Source organism: Adiantum capillus-veneris, chromosome 23 (assembly GCF_014529385.1).
Source record: "Adiantum capillus-veneris isolate H3 chromosome 23, ASM1452938v2, whole genome shotgun sequence".
Taxonomy (NCBI): domain Eukaryota; kingdom Viridiplantae; phylum Streptophyta; class Polypodiopsida; order Polypodiales; family Pteridaceae; genus Adiantum; species Adiantum capillus-veneris.
The window spans coordinates 114,298,576-114,322,668 of record NC_140953.1 but is presented as its reverse complement, the minus strand read 5'-3'; the positions used below and the strand labels follow the sequence as shown (position 1 = coordinate 114,322,668).

General features: G+C 41.9%; 1 pseudogene; it reads right to left on the bottom strand.

The window, feature by feature from the left end:
* Window positions 1-12,299: 12,299 nt before the first annotated feature.
* Window positions 12,300-13,069, bottom strand: LOC147428394 (uncharacterized; annotated as a pseudogene).
* Between the last annotated feature and the right edge of the window lie 11,024 nt (window positions 13,070-24,093).

Genomic DNA, 24,093 nt, shown 5'->3' with positions numbered 1-24,093 from the left:
TACACCAGAGCCATTTTACAAAGGAGTCTCTGCCAAAATTTCTGCAGAATCTGAAGCTTTCTTGGTTCATTTGACAGGTTGATATTGGTTCAAAGGTCAGTTTACAGGGGAAACTCTGCCGAATTTTTCCCAGGAAAGTAAACTACTGTGACGCGTAGCTATGGATGGATCACAGGACACTGCTCTTTACAATATCAAGAAGCTGGATGGAACCAATTTTCCATTGTGGAAGAAGCAGATTTGGCACGTGTTGGTACAAAAGAAGCAGATAAAACCTATAAAGCTCAAGGGGATAAAACCAGAAGATATGGACGAAGATGAATGGAGCGAAATGGATGAATTGGCACTTTCTACAATTATGCTGACTTTGGCAGAAAGCGTTTACTTCAATGTAGCAGACGAGATGTCGGCTTATCAAGCATGGCTAAAGCTAAGTGATCTTTATGAGAAGCAGAGTGCAGCTTCACAGGTATACAGGCTTAAGAAGCTTGTTGACTTGAAGATGAAAGAAGGGACACCTATGTCCAATCATTTGAATGAATTCAACACAATCTACAGTCAGTTGTCAGCTCAAGGTGTCAAGTTTGATGAACCTGTTAGAGCTATGTTCCTGTTGATCACATTGCCGGAAAGTTGGGACACTTTTCGCACAGCTTTGAGTAATTCTGCACCTCCAGATGGTTTGAACATAGCAGGTGTAGAAGGAAGTCTGCTTACTGAAGAAACCAATAGAAAGACAATGGACAAAGGCAAAGGAACAACCTTAGTTGTCAGGGGAAGGACCAAAGAAAAGTACAAAGGTGGAAAGAGGAATCAGTCTCGTAGCAAGTCCCGCAGTGCTAAAGGCAAGAGTGACATAGAATGCTACCATTGTGGCAAGAAGGGTCACATGAAAAGAGACTACAGAGAATGGAAAGCAGAAAAAGGCAAAGAGAAAGCTGAAGACCATGGTGAGAAGAACAAGTCCTCAGTGAAGATTCAAGAAATAAATGTGACAAACACTGTTGCAGAGGATGACAGTCTAGTGTCAGGAGACATCTACTTCTTGAAGAATACAATGGACTCAGCTCTTCTTACAGCATTTGATGGAAATGCACTGAGTGACTGGATAATAGACTCAGGGGCATCACTTCATGTGTCTCCAAACAAGGAGTGGTTTACTTCTTATGTGACCACTAAAGATCATGTTCGGCTAGGCAATGGGCAGACATGTGAGATCTTAGGTGTTGGAGATGTTCAATTGAAGTTTCAGAATGGCTCTTCTTTCATGCTGAAGAATGTGAGACATGTTCCCGCAATTACAAAGAGCTTGATCAGCACAGGTTTACTTGATGATGCTGGCTACGTCACCACTTTTGGACAGAACATGTGGAAGATATCCAAGGGTTCTATGACAATAGCACATGGAGTAAAGTCTGGAGGACTTTACATGATTTATGTATCAAATGTCTCTAAAAATGTAATCAATGTAACCGAGCAGCCGAACGTTTCTTTGTGGCATAGCCGGTTAGGACATATGTCCAAGAACGGAATGGAAATCTTGTCTTGTTTTGGTTATTTGCCTGGCTTTTCATTTAATGATTTTGAATTCTGTGAACATTGTCTGTATGGTAAGCAAACACAGCAGCCACATAAGCATAGAAGCAATAGAAGAGATACACATTTGGCACTTGTTCATAGTGATTTGTGTGGACCTATGCCTAACCTATCTCTAGGGGGAGCTTCTTACTTTATGACATTTATAGATGATTACTCGAGGAAAGTATGGGTTTACTTTCTCAAGCACAAGGATGAAGCGTTTAGTGTTTTCAAAACGTTTGTGACACTTGTGGAGAATCAGAGTGGCAAGAAGCTCAAATGCTTACGCACTGACAATGGTGGAGAGTATGTTTCAAAGGCCTTTCAGGAGTTTTGTGAGTCAAAAGGTATAAAACGTGAACTTACTGCTCCTTACAATCCTCCTCAAAATGGTGTTGCTGAGAGGATGAATAGGACCATACAAGAGAAGGTCAGAAGTATGTTGTCTAATGCACAACTGCCAAATGGGTTTTGGGTTGAAGCTGTATCAACAGCTGTTCATCTTGTAAATAGATCTCCTAGCAAGGTTTTGCAGAAGGATTCAGTGCCAGAGATGGTATGGTCAGGCAAGGTACCCTCATACAAGCATCTCAGAGTCTTTGGCTGTGAGGCATATACTCACGTTCCAAAAGAATTTAGGAACAAGCTTGAGCCAAAGAGTAGAAAGTGCATCTTTCTAGGCTATGGTAATTCTGGTGAGATGGGGTACAGACTTTGGGATCCCGAATCCAGAAAGGTTGTCCGCAGCAATGATGTTCACTTTAATGAATCCAAATATCATTCTAAACCAGATAGGGTTGAGGAGATTAGAAGAGTTGTCTTCCAAGAAGATGGACCTGCACGTGCAAGACAAAATGTCAGGGCTCAAGAGGAGCAAGGACAGGATAGAGTGGAACCACAGGTTGTGGCTGAGCCTGAGCCACCTATTGTGCGTAGATCTGGACGTGTCACGCGACCTCCTGATAGGTTTGTTCCATCTATGAATTATGTCATGTTGACTGATTGCAATGAGCCTTCATGTTACAAGGACGCAGTCCAAATGAAGGACTCCGGGAAGTGGCAATTGGCCATGCAGTCAGAGATGACAGCTCTACATAAAAACCAGACATGGAAGCTAGTTAAATTACCAAGGGGGAAAAAGGCTCTACCCTGTAAATGGGTTTACAGGTATAAGATCACCGCTCATGATAGTCAGCCAAAGTACAAAGCAAGGCTTGTTGCCAAGGGCTTTAAGCAAGAACAAGGCATTGACTTTGATGAAGTCTTCTCTCCGGTGGTCAAGATGACTACATTGAGATGCTTTCTTGCATCGGTTGCCATATTAGATTTGGTGTTGCACCAAATGGATGTCAAGACAGCATTCTTGCATGGTGATTTAGATGTGGAAATTTACATGCAGCAGCCAGAAGGGTTTGTTGAGAAAGGCAAGGAAGATTGGGTATGCCAGTTGTTAAAGAGTCTTTATGGCTTAAAACAATCACTGAGGGCATGGTACCATAAATTCCACAAGTTTATGCTTTCTCAAGGCTACAAACGTAGTGAGTTCGATCACTGTCTGTATACAAAGAAGGCTAAGGATGGTAGTTGGCTGATCCTTATTTTGTATGTGGATGATATGTTGATTGCTGGCAAGCGCTTGGAAGAAATTTTAGCTTTGAAGTCAAAGATGGAAAAATCGTTTGACATGAAAGACATGGGTGAGGCAAGTCATATACTTGGTATGCGCATTGAGAGAGACAGATCAAAGAAGTTGATTTGGTTATCTCAAACAGAGTATATTGACAAGGTTTTGCAACGTTTCAATATGGAGAAGGGAAAGGCACTGAGTGTTCCATTGCCACCATATGTGAAACTTAGCAAACAAGATTGTCCTGTGTCTGAGGAAGAACTGGCTGAAATGGATAAGATTCCATATGCGTCTGCAGTGGGTAGTTTGATGTATGCAATGATTGCTACTCGCCCAGACATTGCATTTGCAGTGGGAGTAGTAAGTCGATACATGTCAAACCCAGGCAAGAAACATTGGGAGGCAGTGAAAGGAATATTGAGATACCTGAAAGCTACAAAGAGTATGCGTATATGCTATGGGAGTCAGGAGCTAAGTGTAAGGGTTTTACAGACTCAGATTATGCAGGTGACTTAGACAACCGAAGGTCTACGTCAGGGTATGTCTTTACATTGGCTGGTGGAGCAGTATCATGGCATTCTAGATTACAAGATTGTGTTACTCAGTCTACTACAGAGGCTGAATATGTTGCAGCATCAGAGGCATGCAAAGAATCAATTTGGCTTAATCGACTAGTAATAGATTTGGGAATCAAAGAAGAGATGCTTGTGTTATATTGTGATAGTCAAAGTGCTATACAATTGGCTCGCAATCCAGTTTATCACTCAAAGACAAAGCATGTGGATGTGAAGTATCATTTCATCAGGGAAATGCTCGAGGATAAGCAACTTCAGCTTGTCAAAGTTCACACCACAGAAAATCCTGCTGATCTACTTACAAAAGGACTTCCCTCAAAGAGCTTTGCGCATTTTCGCAAGCAGTTAGGTGTAGGGTAGTACATCACTTCTCTACATCTCTTGTATATTAGCTTGTATAGTAGCTTCTTTCACACTTAAAGTACCACATTGGACTTTAAGTGGGAGGTTGTTGGGGTATAAAGCCCAATGTGATCGCCCAGGTAAGTGGGCGGGCCGCCAGGTATGTACACATGTTCTTTTGTAAAAACCTAATAAGAACTCACTATGCTCTACACATTACAGCAGAGCGAGTTCACCATATCGTCGTGCTCTTCTTCTCGCACTCTCTCTCGCGTCGCACTTCCGCTCGTACTCCTTCAGATCTTCCCATGTACCTTAAGTAGCAAGGGACTTTTTGATCTCCCCTCAATTACCTCAAAAGGTGCTTTTCCCGTGGAAGTATGTATAGTGTTATTGTAAGCATACTCCACTAAGGGTAAGTACTTCTCCCATTGGGATATTTGATCTACTTCCGTTACATAGGCTTTTAGTAGATCGAGAATGGTTAGGTTAGCTATTTCACTTTGGCCATCCGTTTGTGGATGATAGGCCGAAGAGAAGTTTAGCCTTGTCCCTAAATTCTCAAAGAGACCCTTCCAGAAATTACTGGTCATTCGTCCTATCAAAATCCATGGCGCTTTAGGGAGTTTTATCGATCCATTGGATGCTGTCTGTGGCCAATATTGCTCCATACGATCCACATTTCTAAGGTCAACCGTGGCTCCCAAAGTATCTTTCTTGCCAGTAAGATGGTCCAATAGCAGATTACCCACATTCTTGAATATGTGCATTGGATCGAGCAAGTGATTGATCATGAGTCGGGGTAAATATGATAACTCGTACCATAAAGAGAGTCTCTTCATCCCTAGGGGCAAACCGTCATCACATATCTCCTTCTGCTCTACGCATGCTTGTGCAGACATCCTCGGTGGCTCTCTTTCCAAAAAGTCGTCACATAACACATGATTCTCTGGAAGATACGCTTGATGCCCTTCGTAGATTTGCTTCTTTAATGAGGGCGCCCGATGTGCATTCAGTCTAGGTCCACATGTGACACATGCTATGTATCCGCTTGTTTGAAGCCCTGCATGTATACACATGACAATAGATAAGCTTGAGAAAAACCAAGATTCACGGTATTTGATTTTGAGTGTAAATCACCTGAGCATTCTGTTAGTCCAGGATAGTCATGCATGGTCCACATTAGAATGCCTCTGATCAAAGCATTGCGTCGACGTGTGTGTCGGTTCATATCCACCACTTCTCTGCCAATCCACAATTCTTGTAGCTCTTCGAATAGTGGACAAAGATACACATCCATATTCTTCACTTTATACTGCCTCGGCACAATCAAGCTTAGCCACAGGTGCCCCTTCTTGGTAGTCAACCACGGGGGAATGTTGTAGTTGACGATGACAACGGGCCATACACTGTAAGATGTTGATCTCTGGTCAAATGGATTTATGCCATCCATAGCCAGGCCTAGGTGCAAATTTCGAGCTTCCCTGGAAAAATCCAGCCATGTTTCGTCTATATGTTTCCAGGCTGCACAATCTGCTAGAATCCGTAGCACACCATCCAAAGATTTATTCTCCTCATGCCATGATGCTAGGGGGGCCATGGACTTACATTCAAAAAAATGTTTGATGCGAGGAAGCAGAGGAAAATTTCAAAAAACCTTTTGTGGAATTTTTGTTCCGTGGAGATCTACTCGATATCTCTCGAAATCACATTTCGGACACTTCTCCATGTCTGTGTATTCCCCTCTGAAAAGAATGCAGTAGTTAGGACAAGCATGGATTGAATTGTAATCCATCCCCAAGTTTCGCAAGATCTTTCTTGCTTCCTCTCTGGAATCTGGCATCACATTATCAATTGGCAGTATGTACTCTTTGAGCAATTATCCACACAACAAAAAAAATGCGGTACACTTGTGTAAGTAATCTATCAGATCATTATACATGGAGAGTTTTTTATTAAAGTAAACACATTGTAATAGATCATCTGAAAAGCGTTGTCCAAACTTTGCCTACATGTTGAGAAGAACCAGGAGCGCCTTCAATCTAGACACACGTGCTCCATAATACAATGCCATATCGGCTTCACTTTTCATATCATCATAGATAAGCCTTTCTGAATCCATCATCATCTCGATCATTTCATTGATCTCGGGCTCAAACATTGCCTCGTTGGGAGTGTGGTCTGCATGATCATCCTCCGAGCTGTCAGAGGCTACATCTTGTGGCTTCACGTATGCTGCTTGACCAAAGCGCTTGCGAACACGTCTATTGGGTTGCAAGATTGCTGCCTGTTGGCCAGCGTTAGAGTCCGACGAGTTATAATTGGCAACAACTAGATCTATAATAGATGGATCAAATTCTCTAAATTCGTGAACGTGCTGCAAAAAAACGTGTCTTGTCCGTCGCACAACATGCTTGCATTGATTCCAAGGACATAAGATCCTTGTTGAGAGATAGGTTCCACATCCTCGTCACTACTCATAATGAAGGTAAAAACCTTATAACCTGGACATAAATTTTATCTTCTATTGGCATACTCCGTCTTCTCTCTCTCTCTCTCTCTATATATATATTCATACTGTAACCTACCTCACATTCTCTAGTCATGTCCAATCCCCGCATACCTCGGTCTAGAGGTGCACAAAGATCAGAATCACCAGGGTATAATCTCGTCTTTATTGGTCAATGCCTATATTTGTGGGTACGAAAAATCTACACACCCATGTCTACATGATAGTGCATGTAGTGGACAAAACCCCTTTGCCAGGCTTCTCTAGTTGTAGCAATTCACAACATCTTAACATCTCTTCACAACATATCTTTGTTCGAAGGATTACTTATCACCTTACATGTTGGCCCCCAATCTGAGTATCATGCCGTTGAAAGCTTTTCAACTTAAGGTCGCATCCGTAGAGAGGAAGAGAGGGATCACCGTTCGCCTAACTCTATTTTTTTTACCGTAATCTTGAATGTAGACTTTAATATAAAAACTAAATCCAAAATCTAATCTTAAAGATAACCTAATTGAACATGTGGTGATTCGTGGCTAATTGAATATGGTTAGTGTGTGAATTAATAGGTGTCATGATCAGATTCTGATGGGAATATACATATTGTTGTGTAATCAATGTTTGCTCTTTGGGCAAAGCACGCCTTCATTCACATGCACTAAAATCTAACCTATATCTAATCTAATCTTAAATCGAACATAAATCTAGATCTAATCTAACCTTAAACTCTAAACCTAAATCTAATCTAATCTTAAATTGAACATAAATCTAGATCTAATCTAATCTTAAACTCAAAATAAACCTAAATCTAATCTAATCTTAAAATCTAACCTAAACCTAAATGTAATCTAACTTAAATCTAAATTGAATCTAGTTAATCTTAAATCTAAATCTAATCTAATCTAATCTTAAACTCAACATAAATATAAATCTAATCCAATGTTAAATCTTAAACCTAAATGTAATCTAACTTAAATCTAACAGAGCTAGCTAATCTTAAATCTTGCCCTAATTTTAAATCTAACCTAATCTTAATACAATGTAAATCTAAATTTAACATAATCTTAAACTCAATATAAACATGAATCTCAATGTAATCTAACGTAATTTTAAATTTAATTTAAATCTTAATCTAATCTCTCTCTCTCTCTCTCTCTCTCTCTCTCTCTCTCTCTCTCTCTGTTTTTTCCCCTTACCTCTCTCTTTTGTCTTCTCCCCCTCTCTCTCTCTTTGGTTTTTTATTCTCTCTCTCTCTCTCTCTCTCTCTCTCTCTCTCTCTCTCAAAGACACAATGTGTGTGTGTGTGTGTGTGTGTGTGTGTGAGAGAGAGAGAGAGAGAGAGAGAGAGAGAGAGAGAGAGAGGGAGAAAGAGAGAAAGAGGGGAAGGGAACATGCGAGAGAGGAGAGGGAAGGAGCATACCTGGCTCTCCTTCCTCTCCTCGTGTGTGTGTGTGTGTGTGTGTGTGTGTGTGTGTTGGGGGGGGGGGGGGGGGGAGGGAAGAGAGAGAGAGAGAGAGAGAGAGCGTTACCTCTTTCGCTTGAGCATCGAAAACTCAGATTTGAGATCTGAGTTTTTCGCTGTGTTTATTGTTTACCCCTATCGACATCGCTATGGGCATCGCTATGCAACAAATAGAATAGCGACGTCCATAGTGACGCTCATCGTGACGCTTATAGCGACGCTGTGGATTTTCATTTTTGAGCGTCGCACTGCGAGCATCGCTAATGTGAAGTACCTCTTGTAGTGGTAGTAGGTGATATATATCTCACACGGGCATGGGAGATGGGATCAAAGGCCTCCATTAATCTAGGGACCTGAGATTAAAAGAGCATTTTAGACCTTGTTGCGGATGTAAACTTGGGTTACTTACCTTTTGTATAAGAGTTTACTCCCCCTCATTGCAATACATTCGTACATGGAAATTGCTTACAGAGATTGCTTATCCGTTTAATCTCTAGGTTAAATTTTTTGGGGGTGGGATCAATGGAAAGAGCTTTTGGAGGGAGCTTTTTCTAAGCCTTTCTTCAGTACTGTTTGCAAGGATAAAGTGGAGATAGCTTTTTGGAGGGAGCTTTCTTTGTTATTTCTCAATCCAATTGAACCTTGAAACTAACATCTACATCTGGAAAAAGAAATGCTTTGAACATAGGGGAAGGACAAGAATACACAAGCCACCGTATTAAATCACAAAATTCTTCAAATAAAATTACATTATTACATTAGTAGCTCACATGTAATAACTAGAAAATATGCTTCCCACATAGCAGAAGAATAGGAAGACACAAACCACCTTCTCAAATCATGAATTTCCTCAGAAAGAATGACTCCATTAAATTTGAAGTTACAATTTGTGTCCTACAATTACAATTAACACTAGGGGATGTGATCAAAACAATCTAATCACATTTTTGTTTTATGCCATACAACAACGGTTGTCCCAACCTCTTTTTGCTTCTTGGCATTTACTTCTCTTGATTAAAGCTAGATATCCCATTCTAGAATGAACAGGATTAACCTAATAATGGCCATCATACTTTTGATTGAAAGAGATGTCTGCCAAGTTTACTCCTCTTGATTAAAGATGGTATCCCATTCTAGAATGAACAGGCTTAACCTAATAATGGCCATCATACTTTTGATTGAAAGAGATGTCTACCACGTTTACTTCTCTTGATTAAAGATGTAGATCCCATTCTAGAATGAATAGGCTTAACCTAACGATGGCCATCATACTTTTGATCCATCCCTTACACTTTGGGGACACCACCCGGCACTGCGTCCAATTCATAAACGTAGTCTCCATTTTACACCTGGAGAACTTCATCAACCTTTTTCTTAATCAAACATCTAGAAAGAATTTGGCTCAACTTTGGGTACTTGTGGCTATTTAATTAGCACAATGTACTCCAGTATACTCTTTGTTTTTTCTACCTCGTTTGATCCGGAGGATATTTTGCGGTCTTTCTTTTCATCTTGCCTCCAATCATCACTTATTGCTTGCTTGCAAAAGGAAAATGAGTCCCGATGTTTATTGGGTGAGTTACGAACCAAAAAAGCCTTCATTCTCATCAATGGAGCTGTCAAATAAGTCCATTATTGCCACACTTGTTTTTGAGGAATTATCAACACCCTTGTTTATGGCTAAATATATGAATGTCACCATCCATAGTGGGAATGATGGCACACATCTTACTATTACTATTATCCCCATAATCTCCATGATTCACCATGGAAAATCTTGTTGGGCAATCAAGAAACAAAGGTTCATCACTAATAGTATTCAAGAACAAACTCACCTTGCTTGATGAAGAGGAAGCCATCATCTGTTGAATATTTTAGAGCTTCCTGGCTGTCTAGATATCTATATTTAAGCTGATGCCCTAGCTTATATTTATAGACAATCCACATAGTCAAATACATACGATGAAGCTCTATCCATGTTACTCTAGTTGCAAAAAGATCTAGGAGAAACCCTGTTGGTCCAAGACTCAACCAGTATCAATTTCTCCTCTCTTCTCTCTACATCTATCTTTTGAAATCTTTCTTTATTTGTCTTCTTCTCTATTCTCTGGAATTCTATTTACCCCCCTTTTTCTCTCGCCTTCATTATTCCTACACCTCTATCATCATTTTCCCTATCCCTCTCCTGCCATTTCTCATTTTCTCTCTCTCTCTCTCTCCATTCCTCTATCTCTCTCTACATTTCTCCCTACTTTCCCCTCTCTCTAGTTTTCTCCCTTGCTCTCTCTCATCTCTCCATCTCCCTCCACTCTACATTATACATATCTCTCTCTCTATTTTCCTCTTTCCCTTCGTCTTCATCACATTCTCTACCTCTTCTCTCTCTTCATTCCTTTCTCTCTCTCTACATCTCTCCCTCTTTTCCCCTCTCTCTAGTTTTCTCCCTTGCTCTCTCTGATCTCTCCATCTCCCTCCACTCTACAATATATATCTCCCTCTCTATTTTCCTCTTTCCCTCCGGTCTCCTTCACATTCTATACCTCTTCTCTCTCTCTCTCTCTCTCTCTCTCTCTATATATATATATATATATATATATATCTCCCTCTTTTCCCTTCTCTCTCTCTCTCTCTCTCCTCCTCAATTTCTCTGTCTCTCCTTCTTTTCCCCTCTTTTCTCTCTCTCCATGGTTTTCTATCTCCTCTCTCTACTTTTCTATCTCATTCTTTTCTCACTCTCATTCTCCCTCCCTCTTTTCTCTCTCTATATCCCTATCGCTGCCTCTCTTTTCTCCTCTTGTATCTCTTTCACCCTATTTTTCCCTCATCTCTCTCTATCTCTTTCCCTCTCTCCTTCTATCTCCTTCGTTTATCTCTCTCTCTCTCTCTAACTTTATCTCTTCTTCCTAATCCTTTCTCTCTCCAAAGATCATTAGCTATGTTAATGAACGAGCTTATTAATAATGCACATCATTAGTTATGCAATCTCTCACCCTCCCTCCATCCCACTCTATCTCACTTGTGTTTGGAGGAAGTAGCGCTCACTTGCAAGAGAGGGAGAGCTTGCAATATAACCGTAATTACTTCTTATTAATAGTGTTTCTTGAAGATGTCTCTCTCTCTCTCTCTCTCTCTCTCTCTCTCACACACACACACACAGTGTTGCAAACTCTTAATGGTGCATTAGCATTTTTTTGCTGGTTTTGGACTCTTCCTTGGAACTTGCAGTAGCACATGCCTTATCTCCTACCCTTGTCGTTTTTTCGTCTAGATGCTACGCCTTTCTCCCCCTGGCCTGCTCATGGCCCACCTCAGTAGCCCCGAGAGGCCTTGCTCTCAAGCTTTTCTGCATTCCCCACTTGCTGCTCACGGCCCCTCTATGGCGTGCAGCTTTCCACCCCCCGTATAGAGCATGCAGCACTCCTTCTCGGTAGCCTACCACCCTCTATTTCCATATTGGAGCCACCTCCCGGCAGCCAGCGAAGTATGCAAAACTCATAGTTGTACAAGGCAAGCGCTAGTGCTCAGAGTAAGATTGTCCAAGGGGAAGGAAGACAGATAGCGAGCGAGAGAATTAATTTTCTTCATATGCTCCTTCTTTTGTTGTTGCCCAAGCCAAATCAAGTCTAGCGCTAGACGGCGCACCGATAGACGGCGCACATGCGCTTTGCCCACCAATAGCTCCAAGCTAGTCTCCCATCGGTTGGACTACCCGTTGTCACGCACATGCCGCTACGATGATCCAGTGCTCTACCGGTCTTACACCGGCCGCCAAGACAGTGCACATGCTCGTCGGTGAGTGCTCTACCAGTCTCTTACCGACCTGCACGCACGAGCAGCCAACTCTGGATTTTGCGAGCAGTGCATTCAACACCACGAGCGAACAAGTCTCTAGACACTACGAGTGAACAACTGATAGCGCAACTGCAGTTGGCAGCAAAGGAATTTAGTGTCGTGCCCAAGCATGAGTGCAGTCCTTAATGATTGTCGGCTAAGAGGATTACGCTCCACAGTGCAGGTTGCTGCATGTCCTCCATTGCAGCAAACAACGGCGCTGTGGTGGCTGGTTAAATATAGCACTGGAGTCGAGGCAGGTGCATGGACGTCATGGCCACGCACATACACTCTTACTAACTTTAGCTGGCCACCGCTTGTAGAGAAGGCAGTGGCGTGTGTGTGTGAGAGAGAGAGAGAGAGAGAGAAAGGTTGTTATAAGAGTTGCAGTAGTATTATCTTCAAATAGGGATGTACTGTTGCAGTAGGTGACATCTACGGTAGGAGTTTCAAAGTTGTCTGCACCAGGAGTTTGAACATCGTCTTCTTCTCCAAGAGGGGTGTAAGTTGCGTATTCTGCAGCAATGTTGGCAATGATAGATTGTGTTGCACGAACGTCATTCACTGGTGCGACGGCACCTCTGTCTACTACAGCATGTGGAAGTCAGCAGGATGTTGGGTTCGTGAATGGCCTGTCTAGAGAGTTTGCAACAACGTCGATGTCTACTGGCTTGGGGGTCGTGAGCAGTGTCCATGAGGAAAGGCTTAAAGAAATCCCGAGCTAGGCAAGGGATGCTCATTGGTGCCTACGAATAGCTTGGCGGAGGAGGCATATCATGGCGAGCCCTCTCTAGCACAACGAGGAGAACCAAGAAGGAGGTTCTTTGCCATAGCAAGGAATGTGCGTGAGGCTACACGGTGGGGTTTTTCACAGGGCAGCCAAGATGGCCTACTGCTCTGATACCATGTGACAAGGCAGTGGCCTGAGAGAGAGAGAGAGAGAGAGAGAGCACGCAAAGGCGTAGACAAGAAACAAGAAAGCAATGTGCAATGCGATGAGGCTCGCAAGGCTCTGATACCATGTAGAGAAGGCAGTGGCCAGAGAGAGAGAGGCTGTTAAGGCAGAATTGAGGAGGCAAGAAGCCGGGAGACAATGTGATACTGTATTCAATCTAAGACTGTGGTTATATACACAAATGCATGGAAGTTACAAGGGAGTTACGAGGTCGTGTGATATCTTGGGATGCGAGCCGTTGTGTCTACTAGGATGCTGAGTAGGTGATGAGTAGGTAATGATATGGATTAATCACTACAACACTTCGCCGTCATGATGTGACATGTACATAGTGGGAACGCATGCTACAAGATCTATCTTGAAACTTTTTAGATACATAATTATATTTTTTATAATGATGTATATGCATATCTAATATATAATAATCTTTCTATCTCATCCTATATTTATCTCAAGGGTAACATGTTCTTACTTTATCGTCAAAAAGTACTATGAAAAAAGCGTCAATAGCTCCGCCTCTTTAACTTGGGGCAAAAAACGTTGATTCTATATTTCTACTATCTCATTATCATCTCACAACCTAGCTAGATTTTATATCTAGGGTAAATTACAATATATATATATATATATTCTATGTATTTTTTTTATATTTCTTTTTAAATAGCTACTAAGACGGAATCAAATCCTAGTGGGACACTAGGTGGCATGATTTTCAAAGATACACTTATTTTAATGCATTATTGCAAGCATGATTACAAAACACTGTCAAGGAGCAATGTCATGCTTTCATGCATGAGGTGTTCATTGGAATCAAATAAAAGTTTAAGTTAAGGGGACCACAAACAGACTTTTGCTGCCAAAACTGTACCCTATTTTGATGATTTTTTTACACAATGCTCCAATCTGAATTGAAAAAAGTATATAAAATGGGAGTCGTAGCTAATGAGCTGAATTTTCTGCTCATGTTTTTACTTTTTTATTTGGAACCATGGTTGAGGAGATATGATCAAAATACTGGACCCAAGTCTGCCCATATCATGCAGGGACAACTCATTTTAAACTTTTCCAGTTTCTGTTCACACTGGCTCTTCTCTTCTTGTGTAAACCCTTGGGGGTTTCCTTCACCTATAAAAGGGGACCTCTTCTTCCTTGAAAACCATTCAAGCCATTGATGAGATGAATTCATGAGGGAGTGAGAGTAGTAATGCCTAACTGTACTTAGCTATTAACATAAGCCTAAGCCTACACTTTCTCCTAGAGGAAGACTAGCCATTCTTGTAAGCTATCCTTGGAAGATCAACTGTAATCAAAGAAGGTCTTGAACTTGGTGTATCAATCAAAGTGAAAGTCTTTCCTCTTCTTCTCTCTCCATCAAAAATGGTGACGAAGGGTTTGTCAAAGAGAAAGTGGGGCTTCTTTGATTGCACTTCTTTCCAAACCCTAAACTTCATGGCATCTATGGTTTAACTCCTTCATATAGTTTTGGAGTTCTCTCACAAACTCTCACAGCCAAAAGCCCGATTATACGGTGCTTTCCTAGCAAGACCGCAAATTTCTCAACATATTTTTGGTGAACCCGACGCGAAACTGCCAGGGTGAGAGTTTGTGGGTAACCATGGGTGATCATGTTGAGCAACAGGATGTAATGGAATTTGCCTATTCAATGTGAGAGTAGCGGAATTTAATGAGAGTACTTTCAAGAAATGATTTTGTGAGCATAGCGGGTTGACATAATTGAAGATAGCAACATAATCATAGCAATTAGTTAACTTGGCATAGACAATACTTTTGCAAGAGAGAGAGAGTTTAGAGAACATGACAACAGTTGAGGACCGGATTTATGTGGAGCCGGTCCCCCCTCCAATAGGCATTTGCATTATGATTTCTCCCATAAAGAGAGACTTGTTACAATACAGTCTTTGTGTTCCTTGTGACCTAAGTGATGCCATGAAGATGGAAGGCTTCATGCATCACAAACATAACATAAACTTGAAGAAAGCTTTAACTATCCCAAGCCTCAGTCCCAAGACCTCAAACACCTTCGAAGGTGGAGAGAGCTAGCAGGGAATGAGGGTAGGGAAGAGGAAGAAGAAACGTTTGTAGGAGAAAAAATTAGTTCCTCACGTATCATACTCTAATTGTTGCTAGCATACATAATAGCATAGTAATGAAGAAGAAGGAGATGGCAAGCTTAAGCATTGAAGCATGGCTCTTGGTTGGATTTGCACTCCATAGCCAAGAGTGTTGGTGTAGGCTCTCAACCTCTACTTGCTTGGAGAAGGAGAGGGAGCTCTTGCACTTTGCATAGTACACAATGAGAGTGTTTGTGAGTGTCTGTGGGTGAGTATACCCCTTAAGCACCCCCCTAGCTTGCTTGGGTCGACCCCCCCTTGTAGCTCATGCTTGAAGCTCATTGGACCCCTCCAGGCCTAGCCAATCACAAGCAGGAGCCATTAAGGCTCCTGCTTGTGATATATCTACAAGCAACATGGGTAGCCTTGGGACAAGTGTCCCCCTTTCCCCTTTGAGAGAGAGGACTTGATAAATGCAAAATCAATTAGATAATTCAAGTAATTTATCATTGGACCCCTTTGAAGCCTAGCCAATAGGCTTCAAGCAACACATGAAGGTAACATGGGTAGGGACCTGACATGTGTCCTTGCTGCCTCTTCAAGCTGGGGCTTCCCTTGTGAGCGTGAGTGTGTGTTCTCTCTCTCTAACCCCTAGGAAAAGGGCTCGCCCCCCCTCTTGTAGGGATGCTTTTGACTTTAGGAGCTCAAGCACCTTAGTCATCAAGCATGACAAAGCACTTGAAGTAGGGGGTGTTCCCACAAGCATCTCAGGCAAGCTTCTGAAGGCACCTCAAGCACCTTAATCATGCACCAAGTCAAGCACCTCAAGCATGGAGCCAGTCAAGCACCTCAAGCATCTTAATCAAGCACCTCAAGCATGACAAGCACCTCAAGCACGACAAGCACCTTGAGCTTGGGCTGGGTTCCCACCTCAAACTCAGCCCTAGCTTACCTAAGGTCAAAGGACTTTTACACACATTATTGGAGGTCTTCAATGAAGCTAACCCTAAGGTCTTATGCTCCATTGGTTAGCCTTGCTCTTGATAGACCATCTCCCATTTGGGCCCCTTTACTATTGGCCCCGTGTTGAGATAGATCTATAAGCACATATCTATATCTTAACACTTGTTCCCGTTTATTCTCCCACATTAAGTGATCAATTTAATATGAGAAAATCATTTGGGTTGGTTAGATATTAGATTTTATGACATTACCTCTCTCTTGAAATCATAGTCGTCCTCGACTATGAGGTAGAAGAGATAAATCCTTAGTTATTAGTCAATCGTACTTAGCGGGTAGAGGATCCCTTTTTTACCCTACGACATCTTTCCAAGATGGATTACTAATCCATTTGGTGCTTGGGAGACATAGCTGCCGCAAGCATGTCTGCTCTTTAGTCCATTTCATTCTCCCAAAGTAGAGTGACAAATTCTACTTGGTGTTTGAGAGACGTCGTCATCATAAACATGATTCTAAGCATGCATACTAGTTAAATTTGTGCACAATTAAAAAGAGGACTAGTCATATAAGACAAAAATATGAGTCATTTAAAAGAAATTTGTACATTTGCTTACTCTAATGTAGCATTGTAAGCATTGACAAGGTTCATACTATCCTTAAGTTGTACTCCTTCCATCCATCTAGCATCTTCAAAAGGATAATTTTTGAACTTAATAAGATACCGTCGGATTATCTTACCATGTCGTAGTACCTTGTCTTCATGCCGAAGGACAGCTTCGGGTTGTAGCACCTCTCTTCTTGGTCTTCAATAATTGGTTCAATTGGTGGCTCACCTTTGTAGGGCTTAAGTAGTCTTACATGAAAGGCATTGTGTATAAGCCAATGGTTGGGCAACTTGAGTTGATAAGCCGTCTCATTGATAGGCTTCAAGATTTGGAAAGGACCATAGTATCTTTTTGCTAGTTTAGCATAATACTTTTGATGGCCCGTAGGATTTTTGCCCGTCGTTTGCCTTAATCGAGCCTTAGGAAACTTGAGTAAGACCCAATCATAGTGCTTCCATGTATCTAGGGCATGTAGAACAGCTAAAAGCTCTTTCTCATAAATGCCCAAGACTCGGTCTTTAGGATATCTTCATCCACTATCCTTATTTGATGATAGCCACTCTTAAGGTCAATCCTACTGAAGTAGGTAGAGCCTTGTAGCTTATCAAACAGATCTTCTACCCGAGGCACGGGAAATCTGTTTTTGATAGTGATATGGTTTAGTGCTCGATAGTCCACACACATACGGTATGTACCATCTTTCTTTTGCACTAAAAGGACTGGAGAACAAAAGGGAGAGGAACTAGGCCTCACCATCCCTTTGTCTACCAATTCCTGTACTTGCCTCATAATCTCCTCTTGTTGAGCTTGTGAGACTCGATAAGGAGGTTTGTTAGGCGGTTAGCTTCCTGGAAGGAGCTCAATACAATGGTCATCATCCCCTCGTTTTGGAGGTAGGTCCATAGGGATATCATCGACGAACACATCTTGGAATCCTTTTAGAAAAGTAGACAAGTCTAACTCTTCTTGATTCCTATCATTTTCATTTGATGAAACATTCTTAGCTTTTAGAGACTCTTTGACATAAATCATTACGCAGAAACTGAGCTCTTCATTGATTTATCAAAAGAAAGAGTATTTACAAGTGGAATAGTGCAACCACGCTCACTAGCATCTATATACATGTTCTTTCCCCTGTAGGTGAAGTAAATTCTCCTTTTAGGGAACTTCATGTTGGCAGCCATGCGATCAAACCATGGTGCCCCTAGGATAACATCCTGATCTTGGAGAGGAGAGATGAAGAAGTCTTCTTTGTCGACATAGATTTGGACATGAAGCCTCAACTTCCCAATCAAGGGAGTAACAGAGGCTTGTTGTCCCTTGAAAGCTGCATCGGCTGTTACTATATCTCCCATCTCAAAAGCTTGAATGCCCAACTTGGTGGCCAACTCTATTGATATGAAGTTGAGAGTAGAGCCAGGGTCAAACAAGATGAAGGCATCATGCTCTCTTACCTTTCCCCAAGCATAGGAGAGTGATGATCCTTTGCAATGAGCATCCTCTTTTGGAGCTTCGATGGTGGAAGCCCTAGGAGTCTCATTGCGAGTATTCTTCTTGGGGCAAGAACGATAGCCATGTCCTTGCTCCCCACACTTGAAACATTTATGGTCCTTGCAAAAAGCTTCAAGCTCTTCAGGAGAGAGTTTGTTTTTACCTTTGTAAACTCCCTTCTCCTTGGACTGATTGTTGTTGTTGGAAGTGCCTTGGGAATTATTTTAAGCATTGGATTTCCCCTTTGCATCATTTTTATCTTTGTTTTCCATGGGCTTGACATTACGTCTAGCCCCTTGATGGAAATTGATGCGTGAAGCAACCATGGTGTGATGGATTAATTCGGTAATAGTACCAGGCCGTTGAGAGTTGATGTATTCGGCCATCTCTTCAGGTAATCCCGCACAAAATTGTTGTCTTTGCTCGGCAAAGTCTATCTTTTGAAAGACAGTAGCTTTGAGATGTAAATCCCAAAACTTGTCTACATACTTGTTGATAGACTCATGAGAGAGAAGCTTCAAGCCGCGCCATTCGGTAAGAACTTTATCTTTAGTATCGCTTGGAAGAAATTGCTTCATGATGGAGACTCGTAGAGTTTTCCATGTCTTTGGGGCTTCTCCATTGCCACGAAGGCTAGCCCACCATTGACGAGCTGATTTTTGGAAGTGCATAGCTACATGGCATATCTTGGAGGACTCTGTGAAGCCCTCGTCCCCAAAGGCCGCATCAAATTGCTGGATGAAGGCCAACACTTTGTCGGTAGCACCAAAGGTGCCATCGTCGGTGAGAAAAGAGATACTCTTTCCTCCCTCCTTGAACTTCTTTCGCTTTTGTGACCTTCGCCATGCAGGAAATGATTTGCGATGTCCTCCCCTCTTGTATTCTCTAGGAGAATAGCCATAACTTTCATCGGAAGAGGAGGAAGGTGAAGAAGAAGGAGAAGAGGGTGACCTCTTCCTAGCCCTTTTCTTCCTTTGTTTCCTCTCTTGCCTTTCAGAGTGATGAGGAGAAGGACTATAGGTTGCTCTTTTCCTCTTGGGAGGAGTAGGCGATCGTCTAGACCGCCGTCTTCGTGGAGCCACATCTTCAGAAGAACTTAGACTGTCATTGCTTTCTTTCTCTTTGGATTCCTCCTCTCGAATGGGAGAGAGTCTTCTTTTGGGGGTCTCTTCAAGAGGCCTCCTAAGCTCTCTCTCCTCTGGGAGAGGAAGGGAAATTCCATAAGCACGAAGTTGTTGAGTAACTTCGGCTTGCAAAACAGGGTTGCCCATAGCTTGTTGCAACCTAGAGACGAGATAATTCACAAACATGGGAGCATCATCATTAGCACCTTCATGTGCAAAATCAAAGCTATCAATGTTCATTCTACTCTCTTGATTATTGTCAGCCATGTTAACAAAATTTATGTTTATACTTAGTGTATGCTTTGGCAATACAAAACCTTAGTTGCCACTCCTCTTAGCCTTTGAAAATCGGCTCTTAAGTATCTACACCCACGGCTCAAAGTGGTTAATTATAGAGAGTAGAGGATTAGGTCTAACATAGAAGAGTTGCCAAGGGCTAGCTCCTTTCGGACTTCTTATGGCTCAATAATGGTAAAGCCGTAGGCAAGTCTAAAAAGACTCCATTATTAAGTCCAAAGCTCCCGAGGTGTGCACCATCCCCCACATAGTGGGCTTAACAAAACCGATATTAGATCACAGTTCCACTTACTCTATTATAATTAACAACGTCAACCATTTATAGGCTACTTAAGGACCTCTCTTCTTAAGCAAGAAAAGAGAAACCAAATGCTCTGATACCAATGTAATGGAATTTACCTATTCAATGTGAGAGTAGCAGAATTTAATGAGAGTACTTTCAAGAAATGATTTTGTGAGCATAGCGGGTTGACATAATTGAAGATAGCAACATAATCATAGCAATTAGTTAACTTGGCATAGAAAATACTTTTGCAAGAGAGAGAGTTTAGAGAACATGACAACAGTTGAGGACCGGATTTATGTGGAGCCGGTCCCCCCTCCAATAGGCATTTGTATTATGATTTCTCCCATAAAGAGAGACTTGTTACAATACAGTTTTTGTGTTCCTTGTGACCTAGGTGATGCCATGAAGATGGAAGGCTTCATGCATTATAAACATAAAATAAACTTGAAGAAATCTTTAACTATCCCAAGCCTCAGTCCCAAGACCTCAAACACCTTCGAAGGTGGAGAGAGCTAGCAGGGAATGAGGGTAGGGAAGAGGAAGAAGAAACATTTCATAGGAGAAAGAATTAGTTCCTCACTTATCATACTCTTCTTGCTAGCATACATAATAGCATAGTAATGAAGAAGAAGGAGATGGCAAGCTTAAGCATTGAAGCATGGCTCTTGGTTGGATTTGCACTCCATAGCCAAGAGTGTTGGTGTAGGCTCTCAACCTCTACTTGCTTGGAGAAGGAGAGGGAGCTCTTGCACTTTGCATAGTACACAATGAGAGTGTTTGTGAGTGTGTGTGGGTGAGTATACCCCCTAAGCACCGCCCTAGCTTGCTTGGTTCGACCCCCCCTTGTAGCTCATGCTTGAAGCTCATTGGACCCCTCCAGGCCTAGCCAATCACAAGCAGGAGAGCCATTACAAGCAACATGGGTAGCCTTGGGACAAGCGTCCCCCTTTCCCCTTTGAGAGAGAGGACTTGATAAATGCAAAATCAATTAGATAATTCAAGTAATTTATCATTGGACCCCTTTGAAGCCTAGCCAATAGGCTTCAAGCAACACATGAAGGTAACATGGGTAGGGACCTGACATGTGTCCTTGCTGCCTCTTCAAGCTGGGGCTTCCCTTGTGAGTGTGAGTGTGTGTTCTCTCTCTCTAATCCCTAGGAAAAGGGCTCGCCCCCCCTCTTGTAGGGATGCTTTTGACTTTAGGAGCTCAAGCACCTTAGTCATCAAGCATGACAAAGCACTTGAAGTAGGGGGTGTTCCCACAAGCATCTCAGGCAAGCTTCTCAAGGCACCTCAAGCACCTTAATCATGCATCAAGTCAAGCACCTCAAGCATGGAGCCAGTCAAGCACCTCAAGCATCTTAATCAAGCACCTTAAGCACGACAAGCACCTTGAGCTTGGGTCGGGTTCCCACCTCAAGCTCAACCCTAGCTTACCTAAGGTCAAAGGACTTTTACACACATTATTGGAGGTTTTTAATGAAGCTAACCCTAAGGTCTTATGCTCCATTGGTTAGCCTTGCTCTTGATAGACCATCTCCCATTTGGGCCCCTTTACTATTGGCCCCGTGTTGAGATAGATCTATAAGCACATATCTATATTTTAACACTTGTTCCCGTTTATTCTCCCACATTAAGTGATCAATTTAATATGAGAAAATCATTTGGGTTGGTTAGATATTAGATTTTATGACACACGATATGCATTTTGACCAAGCAACAATACAAATGTTTCAAGCATTTACAATGTTCGTACAACAACAACATGCCACTGAAAGAAGGGAGATTTCAGCAACGAAGGCCATATAAGCGGTCATCAACAGAATGGATCAGTTTAATGGCAAAGATGTAACCAAGTACTTATGCGAGTATGTGAAGGAGATGGGGCTGCATCCCGTGTCAGAAGGTGAGATGATTCAAAGCTTTGTGCTAGTTGTTGCTCCAGAAATTAGAGAACATGTTAGGGGAATTAAAGATGGGCATGGGAGAAATTGGGAAGAACTCAAAGTAGCTCTAAAGGAGGAATATTTCATGGACGACTCTGAGAGAGTGACCAAAAGGACATTCTTAGAATGGGTAGTCAAGCCAAAGCAAGGACTATCAATAACAGAGCTACTTAGGGAATTTGAGTAGCACTATACACAACTCACCAGGACAGAAAGGGCCACACTAGATGCAGAGAAGACAGATCTTTTCTTACAAGATGCAGATAAAGAGTTTCAAGAAAATTTGGAGCTTCTTCTTCAAGATAAAAATGTTGAGTAAGGACTAAAGACCGACTGGAATGAGGTTGAAGGTGCTATCTCACTGCTTGACAAACGACAAAGAAGAAGGTACAAGATGGTAGTAAACACTACAAGTCCTTCCGCCTCAACTTCTAATAAAATGGTAAAGCCTACTTTTATCGCTCCTAAGTTTGATGAGTCCATGGTAGATGAGCTTGTGAAGGGAATGCGTGACTTGAAGGTGAAGCTTGCAAAGCTTGGAGAAAAAGGCCAACCGTCAGGGCCACTTCCTAGGCAAAGACAACAGCCCAAAGAAGGGTTTGTTAATAGATGTATTTGGTGTGATAGTACAGACCATGTAAGAAGGGATTGTGATGATTTTAGTGATGCTTTGCCAAAAGATATTGTCTTTTTTAAGGATGGTAAAATCCAATTAAAAGAGATAGGTCTACCCTTGAGAACTAACTTAGGGAAGAGGCGAATGCAAACCTTAGTTGAAGATATGGCAACTAACCATGCCACCTCTTCAGTTGAGGTAGCTACTTATGGAGTAAAAATTGAGCATCTTAGTGATGAAGAGGTGAGTGACCATCATGGTCAAATTTGGCCAAATGTCATGCAATTAGCTAAAAAGGGAAAGCTAACGAAAGAGATTATACATGAAGCAGGTGATTGCATACATCTAAAATAGGATGAAATGATCCAGTGGACTCATTGTCGTTGCATGCCTACATTGCAAAATGCCCAACAAAAGAGGCTATTGTAGACGAGCAGCGCAGACGTGAGAATGCTATTGAAAGACCATCAAAAAGAGCTTCTAGAAGTGGGGGAAGAAGAGAATCAATGCCTTCTCAAACACCCTCGACACAAGGAGTATCTCCACTTGAAGTACTCATGGAGGAGTCTACAACAGGAAAGAAGAAAGCACCAACAAAAGGTAAGACAAAAGGCCCAACTTATAAACTACAATCTGATATTGAAATTACTACAGTTTTAAAGAAAGTCTTGGAGGAAAGGATTTTGAATAGCAAGATTGAGTTCACTCTGGGAGAAGTCCTTGGCATTGCAAAGCGTGAATTCCACGAGGAGATCATTGACATCATCAAGAGAAAGAGGCAAACTCTTGCTGAGGTTGCTCGTCCATAGGTTGACAGAGAAATGTTGAAGACACAAGGGATGCAGTTGCAAAATAGAGAGGATGATATAGCTGTGGTAGGATGCTACCAATCTAGTGGGAAAGTGAAGCAAGTGCATTTCTAAATGATGATGAAGAAGTTGAAGCTATTCCTAGGAGCTACTATTCATGAAGTCACTGGGCAAGGGCTACTACATAAACTTTGGTCAAGGTAGGTGATCTTGAAGAGCCATTTGTTGCCTTGATTGACCATGGTTCAGAAATAAACATAATGTCAAAGAGTCTCTACAACAAGTTCAAATGGCCGATGGACACATATCATGGTTGGATGGTAAAAATGGCAAACAATTCATCCGATTTATTGTATGCAGCATGTCCAGGTGTGAAGGTGACAATAGGTGATGTACAGATTCACCAAAACTTCTTGTACAGGATACATCTTCATATCATCTCATCCTTGGATAGCCCTACATCGTGGGAGTTGGAATGGAAACAAAGGTAATGGACGATGGTTCAGCATATGCTAGGATGCGCAGCAAAGATGGTAAACGTGTTGTCCAATCTCTCACAGTTTGTGTAAACCATGAAAGAAATCGTGACAACCTCAAAGAACATCCTCTACCAAAGGTGAGCAAAGAGTTTCATGACCATAGGGAAATGATGGGTTTTGGCCAAGTACCATTGTAAAGCGGGATTGCAGTGGTACAGAAAGAAAAAGGGTCTCACCTAATCCAAAAATAGGTGAAACTTTCTTAATGGGCTCCTTGGACAAAACTTGAAGATTTGAAGAGATGTGAGAGGCAATATGTACATAATGTACAAATAGGCATGAAAGAGAGTGGGTTGCTAGGGCCTATTGAAAATGTTTTGGGTTTGTGTCAACAAGTTTCTTTTGTAGATACTATGGGTGAGCTTGATGCTATAATGGGGTCTAGTTTGCATCTTGAAAATGAAGTTGTGGAAGTTTGCTCTATGGAAATGTATCAAGTAATAGAAGCCTTTAAAGAAAACCAAATTGT